The following is a 9,823-nucleotide window of genomic DNA, read 5'->3' as shown; positions in this document are numbered from 1 at the left end:
ACGTCCACCACCTCCACCCGAACGGCGACACGACGCTGAGCCCAGCCGTGCCCTCGCCCGACTTGGCCGTGCCCTGCATTCTCGTCGGTGAGCTCGCCGGCCGCCTAGACTCAGTGTTAGGGATGACAGGCGGGCCCCACCTATCAGCCTCTCCCCTCCATCGCCCCCCTCTCTCTCGCTGACGCCTGGGCCCCGCCCGTCAGGTTTAAACCTGGCGCGCGCGCGTGCACCAGTGCGCTGGGCCGCCTCGCTGGCTGGGCCTGCTGCCCTGCGGCTGTTCTGGCCCAGCAGGCACAGGGCCCTTTTTCTTTTTCTTTTCTGTCACTTTTTCCAAAAATTCTACAGGACAGAATATATGTCCAAATGAATCAATTCCAATTCCTAAATTCCTAAAATATTGCAACCTATTTAATGGTGCAACTTTCATTCAAATCCAACAACCTTTTCTTCACTGTAAATATTTAAATGTGATTTTAAGCATTTAAATATGCCTTTGTAAATCCATTTCTCCTATTCTGCTACACCAAGTCCAAAACTAGGAATTTTCCCCTTCTTAGTTTTCAACCTAGTATTTTACAAAAATGAGTTGACATTTTTCTGAGCACTTTGGTTTTTCTGTTTTGTTATTGCCTTATTTTTCTCGTTATTATTTTGCGACGATAGATTGCGTTGCTGACGAAGGAGTTGGACCTGAAGACTTTGAAGACCCAGAAGACTTTGTTGAGCCAGGCAAGCATCCCTTTGACCATATTTATGAAACCCTTTTTATGCATGTCATATAGCACTTTATTAGTGTTGCATCGGAATCATGATGAGATGGTAACCACTTTGATGGGTTGCCTCTGTTACTTCCTCGTTGATAATTGCATTGTGCATGACCCTACCTCCTTATGAGGGTTATGCCGGTGGGAGTAGATAGGATGCTAAGTAGTGCTACGCAAAAGGGATGGGAACATGCATGGTGATGGAGACAAAGTATTTTCAAAGGACTTTTCGAAAACCCCATCGGGTGCCACTTATGCCCGAGGGAGATGATGAGTTGGGTAGCCACTTGATGAGGAAGTGGTGTACCGTCAAGTGTGTGCTGTTTTCAAAATGGATTGGTTTAAGTTGCAACCGTTATTCCAACGTTACATGCGCAACCACTCTACCCTTGTATGGGAAAGGGCATTATTGATTACCTAGGCCAATACTAGCTTGGAGCCCGCATTACTAGTGATGGGGGAGAGTTGGTGCTCTCTCTCGGACGGGGTCGTGCCAAGTAGGGCGGCCAAGAGCATTTTTATGGGGCACCAGACACACCGTTGGTACCCCGTGCCAGTGGTATGTGATGAATATGGGAGCAAGGCTCCACAATTTTTAAGTTGTGAAATGTTGGGCACGGGGGTTACTACCAATCGAGTGGACTCCATGTTAGTGTCGTCTAGGGAAAGATAGTGATCGGGTGCTTACCCCGGGTACTTGAGGTACCGCGGGTCGTGGATGACACGGAAGTTCCCCGGATCTTGTGGGTAAAGTGTGCAATCTCTGCAGAGTGTAAAACTATTCGAATAGCCGTGTCCATGGTCAAGGATAGTTGGGTAACCGCTCTTGGGCTACGTCCACTTGTTTACAAACTAGTGTGTGTGTTGGATAAGTGGGAAGAACTACTTGGGTCAAGTCAAGGACTTGACACGATTGAGTTGGGTTGGTGCCCGCTCTATTTATGTTGATATCTGTAACCTGTCCTCATGGTTACTTGAATTCTCCTGATGCATGTCTTACGAGTGGTCGAACTTGTCATTGCACTCAAAACTATCTTTCCGCAAAAAATTACCTATACCATGCATTGTTATATCTTGAACCAAAACATGGGTTGCTTGCGAGTACATTCAAAGTACTCATTGGCTTGCCACTGGTTATTTAATTGGCCAGGCATGGAAGAACAGGAGTTCAAAGAAGAATTCTGTGGAGACAAACATGCGAACTAGGATGCTTCCCAGTCAGAATGCCTGTAGGGTTAAGGCAGATGGCATGGGTTCTACTTATCGACGAAGATTTCCGCTGCTTGTGTTTCATTTGATGTTCAGCCCTTAAGGCTTTATCAATGTAAGGCTTGACCATACTGGTCATAATTTGTGTAAGACGATATGTATGGATGTAAGAATCTCGTTATTCAGCTTCTGTGTGTTCAGTGAGCATTGATCTCTGGGATCACTGTACACGTGCATTCGGTGATTACGACTTATGAGTCGGGGTCCCCACAGAGCTGGTATCAGAGCCATCCTGACTGTAGGAAGCCTTAGTTAGCATGGGCGTTAGTTAGCTTGAGACCATCTAAACTTCTCTTCTTTTCTAAAGCTTACCCCACCCAAGATATATTCCCCTTATTGACCTCTCCCATTCAACCTTTGTAGATGGCTGCCGTACCCGAAGACTTCCTGACCACCGGATTTCCCGTGCTTCTCGAGGATAGCCTCAAGAAGTGCCAGTTTCACCGAGCCCCCATTTTCACCTACCATGAGCATTGGATCAATGACACCGAGATGGAGTATCATGTGAAAGTAATCGTGAAGGCTAATGACTCTCCAACAAGCTGGTTCTTCGAGGGACCCCAGATGGCAACGCTGGTTCTTGCCGTCGAGACGGCAACCCTCAAGGCACTCACCCGCCTCTGAGACCTTCTTCCAGAGATGGCAGACGAGTTGGCAACCCGCTTCTTGCCTTATCAGAAGGAAGTTGAGGATGAGGGCAGTGCACCAGCTCCACCATTAGAAGGACTTCCACTCCGATTCCAGACCTACTTCAGCCTTTGTGCCGATAGTTTGGCACAACACTTGGCCTTGGAATCGCTGAAGCTCCGAAAGGAACTTCATGAGACCAAGGCACTTCTTCGCCAAGCATAAGAGAAGACGGATAGGATCAAGAAGGAAGGTGCTTCCCCTGGTCAACCCGCAAACGCATACAGAGGCGGAAGACCCCCAAAGGATGGAGAACCACCACAGCAACACCGCATGAGCGCAAAGGAATACCGCAAGCTCTTCGCACCACCGGCAAAGCAACGCCGTGTTGAGCTCCTTCACCCCCCCCCCATCCCTTCAAGTGAAGAGGAAAGTCAGGCCACCGATGACGAGGAGGAAGACCCAGAAGAGCTAGACTACGCGATCGAGCATTCCACCACTTAGGCATCATTCGCAACCCGAATATGCCCGTTAGTAACCCCTACAGTAGGATAGATCGTGTACCCCTATGCGAAGTCGAGTCCTTGTAATGGTTCATATGAAACCATGTAGTGTTGTGTTTGCTTTGATGTGTTTGATGGACATCGTGCTTTCCTTCGGGAACTTGTAAGCGACCACATCACCCATTTGGATTTCAATGAATGTGTTTGGCCTTTTGGCCCTTGCATGAAAACAATTGGTGCCATACCAACCCCCTTACTAGGCATCCCATCTATATTGCTTTTCCCATCTTTCCTAATCATGAGACCTTGATTGCTCCAACAGGATGCCTGTTGTAACTCGTACTGGTACCTCTACCCAGCAGCAAGAAGCCGGAGAAGGAGCCAGTCAGGACCAAACCCAAGGACAAGTTCCACCACCGCCACCACCTCCAAACATGGACATGGCTCAGCTTCTCCAAGCCTTCCGAGAGGAACGCCAAGCCAACACTGCAGCCCTCCAGATGATTGCTCAAGCTGTCAACCGCCAGCCGGCGGGAAACGGCAATGGACGTTCCACGTTGGTGGAGTTCAAGAAGTATGCACCACCCACCTTCATCGAGACTGCTGAACCCCTGGATGCAGACAACTGGGTCCGCACCATTGAGGATCTGCTGGAACTAGTCGGATGCACTGAGGACCGTGAGAAGGTGGCATATGCTGCTCACTGTCTCGGGGGAACTACTAGAGCTTGGTGGGATGGATTCAAGGCCATGCATGTTGAGCGAAACATCACTTGGAATGACTTCAAGGCAGAATTCCGCAAAGCCCACATTCCTTCCGGAATCATGGCCATCAAGAAGCGTGAGTTCCGAGCCCTGAAGCAAGGTAGTAGCACTGTCAAGGAGTACATGCAGAAGTTCAGTGTTCTCTCAAGGTATGCCCCTGAAGATGTCAGCACTGATGCTGCCAAAAGGGAGCGCTTCATGGAAGGCCTTAACCAGACTCTGCAGTACTCGCTTGTTGTGTGTGACTACCCGACCTTTCCTGATCTGGTGAACAAGGCACTCATGCTTGAAGATAAGCGACGTGCTTTGGATGACACCCGTAAGCGCAAGATGATCAGCAAGGGTAGCTCCAGCAACCAGAAGCCTCGCCCGTGGCAGCCAGCCCCGGTCAAGCCAACCTATCAGCAGCCAAGAGCTCATGCACCCTGCATTAACTATCCACCCCAGCAGTATGCCAAGCCCAGGCCAGCTTACAACAACCCCAATAACAATGCCGGCAAGAGCAGCAACCCCAACCAAGTCACTTGCTTTGGATGTGGTCAGCCAGGACACTACTCCAAGAATTGCCCCAACAAGAAGCCAGACGCCCCGCGCCCCAATGCGCAGGACCCAGGACAAGGTCGTGGAATGCCACTAAGGAACCAAGCTCCCCGCAACCCGCCCAACAACGGTAGGGGTCGTGTGAATCATGTCACTACTGAAGAAGCCCGGGAAGACCCGGACGTCATGCTGGGTACGTTCCTTGTCAACTCAACACCTGCAACTGTCTTGTTTGATTCTGGAGCCACGCATTCATTTGTCACCCAAAGATTTGCATCAAAAACTGGCATGACCCCTACACCCCTGAATAACCCTATGGTGGTAGAAACCCCCGGAGTAGAGATGAGAGCCAAGATAGGATGTAAAGGAGTCGGGATTGTCATTAATGGGGTAGACTTCCAAGCAGACCTTATCATCTTAAGATCGCAAGGCTTGGATGTGATCTTAGGAATGAATTGGCTCATCAAGCACCAAGGCTTGTTAGATTGTGCCAACCGGACCGTCACTGTGACCAATGACCAAGGAGTCGAAGTTAAGTTTGCTCCCAACCCCTCCTCTGCTCAAGGCGCCCAAGTCAACTGTCTGTCAGAAGTTGGACTGGAGCAAGTGCCGGTAGTATGCGAATACCCCGATGTCTTTCCTGATGAGCTACCGGGAATGCCTCCTGACCGAGGCATTGAGTTCATCATCGAGCTCATGCCCGGAGCAGGACCCATCTATAAGAAGCCTTATAGAATGGGATCGGAAGAGTTAGCAGAGTTGAAGAAGCAACTGGAAGAGCAGTTGAGGAAGGGATTTATCCGCCCTAGTGCCTCCCCTTGGGGATCACCTGTTCTGTTTGTGGCAAAGAAGGACGGTACCATCCGCTTATGCATTGACTACCGCTCCCTCAATGAAGTTACAATCAAGAACAAGTATCCACTTCCCAAGATTGAAGATCTGTTTGATCAACTCAATGGGGCCAAGGTGTTCTCCAAGATCGACCTCAGATCTGGATATTACCAGCTGAAAATCAGATCCCAAGATATTCCGAAGACGACATTTGTAACCAGATATGGCCTGTACGAGTGCACGGTCATGTCCTTTGGATTGACCAATGCCCCAACTTACTTCATGTATCTCATGAATAAGGTCTTCATGGAATATTTGGACAAGTTTGTCGTTGTCTTCATTGATGACATTCTTGTCTTCTCGAAGACGGGAAGAAGAGCACGAGCAACACTTGAGGATGGTCCTAGACAAGCTTCGAGAGCACCAACTGTATGCCAAGTTCAGCAAGTGCAAATTTTGGCTGCGCGAAGTTGGATTCTTGGGTCATGTTTTGACTGAAGAAGGATTGTCGGTCGATCCCACTAAGATTGAAGCCGTGACTGAATGGCAATCCCCAAGCAATGTGAAGGAAGTCAGAAGCTTCCTCGGACTCGCGGGATATTACCGCAAGTTCGTTGAAGGATTCTCAAGCATTGCACGACCCATGACTCAGCTCTTGAAGAAGGACAAGAAGTTTGAATGGACGCCGAAGTGTGAAGAGAGCTTCCAGGAGCTGAAGAAGAGACTGACCACCGCCCCAGTTCTGGCCACACCAGATATACACAAGGAGTTTGTGATATATTGTGATGCGTCAAGAACCGGACTGGGAGGTGTTCTGATGCAAGAAGGCAGAGTCGTAGCTTACCTTTCAAGGCAACTATGGCCTCATCAAGAGAACTATGCTACTCATGACCTCGAGTTGGCAGCTGTAGTTCATGCCCTGAAAACATGGCGACATTACCTCCTAGGGAAGCGGTGTGAGATATACACAGATCATAAAAGTCTGAAGTATATTTTCACTCAGAAGGAATTGAACATGAGGCAAAGAAGATGGCTAGAGTTGATCAAGGATTATGACCTCAGTGTTCAATACCACCCTGGGAAGGCTAATGTGGTAGCAGATGCATTAAGCAGGAAGGCTTGTTCCTTGAATGCTATGCTTAAGGAAAGGCTACCCACCTTGTATGTAGAACTTGAAAGCTTCAGGTTGGAACTGGTTGCACCAGGATTCTTAGCCAACCTTGAAGTCAAGCCTACCCTGATGGATGATATTAAGGAAGCTCAGAAGGGACACGAAAGTATTGAAGGCATCAAGAGGAAGATAAAGGCAGGCAAGGCCCCAGGATTCTCAGAGGATGAGCAAGGAATTGTGTGGTTTGGGAATCGCATTTGCGTACCCAACAAGATTGAGCTCAAGAATTTGATCTTGCAAGAAGATCATGACACCCCGTATTCCATCCACCCCGGAGGAACCAAGATGTATCAAGACCTAAAGGAAAGATTCTGGTGGCATGGCATGAAGAGAGAGATAGCCACTTTCGTCGCTAAGTGTGACATATGCCAAAGGGTTAAAGCTGAACATCAGCGACCCGCTGGATTGTTACAGCCTCTCAAGATGCCTGAATGGAAATGGGATAAAGTCGGAATGGACTTCATCACTGGATTACCCAGGTCAAATAAGGGACATGACTCCATCTGGGTCATAGTCGACCATTTGACCAAAGTAGCCCATTTCATTCCTGTCAAAACGACTTACAAGGGAAACCAGCTAGCCAGCCTCTACATCAACAGAATCGTAAGCCTTCATGGTGTTCCCAAGGAGATTGTGTCAGACCGAGGAACCCAGTTTACCTCAAGGTTTTGGAAGAAGTTCCAAGAGGCCATGGGGACCAAGTTGTCCTTCAGCACTGCTTTCCACCCATAAACCGGAGGTCAGACAGAACGAGTGAATCAGATACTCGAAGACATGCTCCGAACCTATGTCTTAGCATATGGAGCTAGGTGGGAAGATTGCCTCCCTTTCACCGAGTTCTCCTACAACAACAGTTATCAGTCAAGCCTCCTGATGGCACCATTTGAGGTGTTGTATGGACGCAAGTGTCGCACACCCCTCAATTGGTCAGAGACCGGAGAAGGACTAGTCTTTGGGTCCGAAATCCTCCATGAAGCAGAAGAGCAAGTCCAGCTTGTCAGAGAGCATTTGAAAACTGCCAAGTCAAGGCAGAAGAGCTACGTTGACTCACGTCGGAGAGACATGACCTTCCGAGTTGGAGACCATGTCTATCTCCGGGTCACACCTCTCAAGGGAACCCAGCGTTTCCATGTCAAAGGGAAGCTCGCCCCAAGATACATCGGCCCCTTCAAAATCACTGACCAACGAGGAGAAGTGGCTTACCAGTTGGAACTGCCACCTGAACTATCCGAGGTGCACAACGTATTCCACGTGTCACAACTCCGGAAGTGTCTCCAAGTCCCAGACAAGCCTAATCTTTACAAGGACGTCGATCACCAAGCCATTGACCTTCAGCCTGATTTGACTTACCATGAGAGGCCCATCTGCAGTTTGGATGAGGCTAAGCGACGCACACGAAGCCGCGCCATCAAATACTTCAAGGTCCAGTGGAGCAACCACACTGAAGCCGAAGCAACCTGGGAACGTGAAGACTAACTTAGATCCGAGTTTTCGTATCTCTTTAAAGCCTAGTTTAGGAATCTCGGGGACGAGATTCTTGTAAGGGGGTAGGTCTGTCACACCCTGCATTTTGTAACACTTCATTTGCATTATTAAAGCATGAAATTTGGACCAACAAAAAACTTTTGCATTGTTTGGCTTTTTATTTTGGAGTTGCTTTTTCTCTGTGTGATTTTTCTAGTGCTCTTTAAAGTCAACTACTCCACCTTCTGTACTTCATCTCCTTGCCCCAAACTTCTGCCCAATGATCATGCCATGTGTATAGTACAATATAGTATTTTCTTACAAAAATAATTTGGCCAAAAAGTATTTTCTAAAATTAGATTTCCAAAAACCCTTGAATTGAGATTTGCACTGCAAGTACTTAATTAAGGGCAGCAAAAATATTTCCAAAAGTATTTTTGACTCCTATTAGATATAGGATACCCATAAACCCCCAAAATATAATTTTAAAAGTTATTTTCCTATTTTATTTAAAGGCTTTTTCTTAAGGCCAGAAATGGTCTTTAATAGGGAAAATTTATTTTATTGATTCAAAAATATTTGACAAAAATCAGGGAAACTCAGTGGGCATATATTTCCCATATATAAGAGTTTCAACACATGGTCATGTTCAAAATATTGGACCAAACCTCCCAAAACCATTTCTGCCCATTTTAAGGATTTGAAATATTTCTACAGGAAATATTTTCATAAAAATCCAAGAAAAATCCAGCAAGTCACAAATGCATGTTGTGATCACCTTGCAAAGCCTCAAGTCAATTAAAGTCATTTTGGTTCACCAAATGCCCCAAAACCCTTTTCTGTCCAGAACCAAATTTGAGCAACTCTACATTGCCAAGTGTGTTCTTTTAATCTGAATTTTTGTGGACATGTTCAAATCCCCAAATAATGACGCTACACCAAGTGGTGCATCAAGGAGAATGGTTTTCCATGACTAGATCTTGGAAAACCCATTTCTGCTAATTTCTAGGGTTTACCAAAGTTACATTGGCTACTTTGCCCAAATGAGCTCAAACTTGGTGGAACATCCTATTTCTAAGTGTCATTCCATCCTGTTAAGTATCATGGCAATTGGAGTTCATTTGCTTGCCAAAACCTTTATCAAACACCTTCTGCCATTTTTCCAAAAACACCATTTTGACCCCTTCCACTAATCTCCTTGAGCTCAACTTTTTACCACAGCTCCTCCTAGTCCCCTTTCACCTCCAGTATCAATGGCAAATCCACAGCTCACTTATTGGATGGGTAAAACCCCACTTCCTCTCTCTGGACAGCCCATTTGCACACTTCTTCTTCCTCTCCCCTCACCCAGTGGCCATCCATGGCATCCAATGCTTCCTCCCCTTTCTTTACTCCCTCCTAGAGCTACCAGACATTAGTGGCCGCGCCCACAAGGCATATAAAATGCCATGGCATGCCATTTGGGCGCTCTGGAGCGCGCTACAGTGCGCTCCCGCACTGTAGCCGCCCCCTGCCAAGCACCTCCGGCCACCTCAGGCCTCCCCCGCGCGCCTGCCGATGCACCTCGGCGTCCATAGCACGCTACGCGGTCGGCCCCCTCCTCTCTCCTCCGCCCCGCGCCTCTGCGCTAGCAAACAGAGGTCGCCCGAGCGCGCCAATGGCGCAGCTCACACGCGCGCGTCTCTGACCCCTTCCCGCTCTCTTCCTTAGCTCCCCTCGGCATAGTCCATGCCCAGGAACACCCCAGACACGTCGCCAGCTCCTCCCGAGCCCTGTGGCGACGAGCAGGAGCTCTCCGGCGCACGAGTCCACGGCACCTCGCCGTTCGCCTATTTAAAGGCCTCCCCGAGCCCTTTTCTCCTCACCACTCGCTCTCTGCACCACCAAACC

The sequence above is a fragment of the Triticum dicoccoides genome, chromosome 5A (genome assembly GCF_002162155.2).
Source record: "Triticum dicoccoides isolate Atlit2015 ecotype Zavitan chromosome 5A, WEW_v2.0, whole genome shotgun sequence".
NCBI lineage: Eukaryota > Viridiplantae > Streptophyta > Magnoliopsida > Poales > Poaceae > Triticum > Triticum dicoccoides.
The sequence above is the reverse complement of the archived record's forward strand: the minus strand, read 5'-3'. Positions refer to the sequence as shown.